General features: G+C 54.5%; 1 long non-coding RNA gene across 1 annotated transcript; it reads left to right on the top strand.

Annotated features, from left to right (window-relative positions):
• The first annotated feature begins 1,241 nt into the window (after window positions 1–1,241).
• LOC311122893 lies at window positions 1,242–2,600 on the top strand. Its single transcript, XR_014612521.1, has 3 exons — window positions 1,242–1,600; window positions 1,632–1,721; window positions 2,230–2,600. It is a non-coding gene; the product is annotated as an uncharacterized lncRNA (long non-coding RNA).
• Window positions 2,601–3,147: the final 547 nt, after the last annotated feature.

Below are 3,147 nucleotides of genomic sequence, written 5' to 3'. Positions count from 1 at the left end.
CTGACGATGTTCGTTAAAGGGGATCTACACTGGAGGATTATTCACATCGCTACCAACAGATACGTGTCGCAGCTTGATCCATCAGTGGGGAGGGGGTGTCTGTTCTGTGGGCAGGAGGGGACAGTGCAGCATCAGTGGGGGGGGGGGGGGGGGTCTATTCTGTGGGCAGGAGGGGTCAGTGCAGCATCAGTGGGGAGGGGGTGTCTGTTCTGTGGGCAGGAGGGGTCAGTGCGGCATCAGTGGGGGGGGGGGTGTCTGTTCTGTGGGCAGGAGGAGACAGTGCAGCATCAGTGGGGAGGGGGTGTCTGTTCTGTGGGCAGGAGGAGACAGTGCAGCATCAGTGGGGAGGGGGTGTCTGTTCTGTGGGCAGGAGGAGACAGTGCAGCATCAGTGGGGAGGGGGTGTCTGTTCTGTGGGCAGGAGGAGACAGTGCAGCATCAGTGGGGAGGGGGTGTCTGTTCTGTGGGCAGGAGGAGACAGTGCGGCATCAGTGGGGAGGGGGTGTCTGTTCTGTGGGCAGGAGGAGACAGTGCAGCATCTGTTTTTTTCTTGTTCCAGGCTGGTAGGGGTGTTTTCTGTCCTGGGTGGTGTACAGGCCTAGGGTTGGGGCTGACTCTGGACCTATATGTTGGAGGGTCTAGGTATAGAGTAGCCAGGAGGAGGGTCTAGGTATAGTGTAGCCAGGAGGAGGGTCTAGGTATATTGTAGCCAGGAGGAGGAGGGTCTAGGTATAGTGTAGCCAGGAGGAGGGTCTAGGTATAGTGTAGCCAACAGGAGGAGGGTCTAGGTATAGTGTAGCCAGGAGGAGGGTCTAGGTATAGTGTAGCCAACAGGAGGAGGGTCTAGGTATAGTGTAGCCAGGAGGAGGGTCTAGGTATAGTGTAGCCAACAGGAGGAGGGTCTAGGTATAGTGTAGCCAACAGGAGGAGGGTCTAGGTATAGTGTAGCCAGGAGGAGGGTCTAGGTATAGTGTAGCCAGGAGGAGGGTCTAGGTATAGTGTAGCCAACAGGAGGAGGGTCTAGGTATAGTGTAGCCAACAGGAGGAGGGTCTAGGTATAGTGTAGCCAGGAGGAGGAGGGTCTAGGTATAGTGTAGCCAGGAGGAGGAGGGTCTAGGTATAGTGTAGCCAACAGGAGGAGGGTCTAGGTATAGTGTAGCCAACAGGAGGAGGGTCTAGGTATAGTGTAGCCAACAGGAGGAGGGTCTAGGTATAGTGTAGCCAACAGGAGGAGGGTCTAGGTATAGTGTAGCCAACAGGAGGAGGGTCTAGGTATAGTGTAGCCAACAGGAGGAGGGTCTAGGTATAGTGTAGCCAACAGGAGGAGGGTCTAGGTATAGTGTAGCCAGGAGGAGGAGGGTCTAGGTATAGTGTAGCCAACAGGAGGAGGGTCTAGGTATAGTGTAGCCAGGAGGAGGGTCTAGGTATAGTGTAGCCAGGAGGAGGAGGGTCTAGGTATAGTGTAGCCAGGAGGAGGGTCTAGGTATAGTGTAGCCAGGAGGAGGGTCTAGGTATAGTGTAGCCAGGAGGAGGAGGGTCTAGGTATAGTGTAGCCAGGAGGAGGGTCTAGGTATAGTGTAGCCAGGAGGAGGAGGGTCTAGGTATAGTGTAGCCAGGAGGAGGAGGGTCTAGGTATAGTGTAGCCAGGAGGAGGGTCTAGGTATAGTGTAGCCAGGAGGAGGAGGGTCTAGGTATAGTGTAGCCAACAGGAGGAGGGTCTAGGTATAGTGTAGCCAGGAGGAGGAGGGTCTAGGTATAGTGTAGCCAGGAGGAGGAGGGGTCTAGGTATAGTGTAGCCAGGAGGAGGGTCTAGGTATAGTGTAGCCAACAGGAGGAGGGTCTAGGTATAGTGTAGCCAGGAGGAGGAGGGTCTAGGTATAGTGTAGCCAATAGGAGGAGGGTCTAGGTATAGTGTAGCCAGGAGGAGGAGGGTCTAGGTATAGTGTAGCCAGGAGGAGGGTCTAGGTATAGTGTAGCCAACAGGAGGAGGGTCTAGGTATAGTGTAGCCAGGAGGAGGGTCTAGGTATAGTGTAGCCAACAGGAGGAGGGTCTAGGTATAGTGTAGCCAGGAGGAGGGTCTAGGTATAGTGTAGCCAGGAGGAGGGTCTAGGTATAGTGTAGCCAACAGGAGGAGGGTCTAGGTATAGTGTAGCCAGGAGGAGGGTCTAGGTATAGTGTAGCCAGGAGGAGGGGTCTAGGTATAGTGTAGCCAACAGGAGGAGGGTCTAGGTATAGTGTAGCCAACAGGAGGAGGGTCTAGGTATAGTGTAGCCAGGAGGAGGGTCTAGGTATAGTGTAGCCAACAGGAGGAGGGTCTAGGTATAGTGTAGCCAGGAGGAGGGTCTAGGTATAGTGTAGCCAGGAGGAGGGTCTAGGTATAGTGTAGCCAGGAGGAGGGTCTAGGTATAGTGTAGCCAGGAGGAGGGTCTAGGTATAGTGTAGCCAGGAGGAGGAGGGTCTAGGTATAGTGTAGCCAGGAGGAGGGTCTAGGTATAGTGTAGCCAACAGGAGGAGGGTCTAGGTATAGTGTAGCCAGGAGGAGGAGGGTCTAGGTATAGTGTAGCCAGGAGGAGGAGGGTCTAGGTATAGTGTAGCCAGGAGGAGGAGGTCTAGGTATAGTGTAGCCAGGAGGAGGAGGGTCTAGGTATAGTGTAGCCAGGAGGAGGAGGGTCTAGGTATAGTGTAGCCAGGAGGAGGGTCTAGGTATAGTGTAGCCAGGAGGAGGGTCTAGGTATAGTGTAGCCAGGAGGAGGGTCTAGGTATAGTGTAGCCAACAGGAGGAGGGTCTAGGTATAGTGTAGCCAGGAGGAGGGTCTAGGTATAGTGTAGCCAGGAGGAGGGTCTAGGTATAGTGTAGCCAGGAGGAGGGTCTAGGTATAGTGTAGCCAGGAGGAGGGTCTAGGTATAGTGTAGCCAGGAGGAGGGGTCTAGGTATAGTGTAGCCAGAGGAGGAGGGTCTAGGTATAGTGTAGCCAACAGGAGGAGGGTCTAGGTATAGTGTAGCCAGGAGGAGCGGTCTAGGTATAGTGTAGCCAAGCAGGAGGAGGGTCTAGGTATAGTGTAGCCAGGAGGAGGGTCTAGGTATAGTGTAGCCAGGAGGAGGGTCTAGGTATAGTGTAGCCAGGAGGAGGGTCTAGGTATAGTGTA

The sequence above is a fragment of the Coregonus lavaretus genome (genome assembly GCF_964263955.1).
Source record: "Coregonus lavaretus genome assembly, contig: HAP1_SCAFFOLD_8487, whole genome shotgun sequence".
Classification (NCBI taxonomy): domain Eukaryota; kingdom Metazoa; phylum Chordata; class Actinopteri; order Salmoniformes; family Salmonidae; genus Coregonus; species Coregonus lavaretus.
Note: the sequence above shows the minus strand (reverse complement) of the source record. Positions and strands in the feature narration are given on the sequence as shown.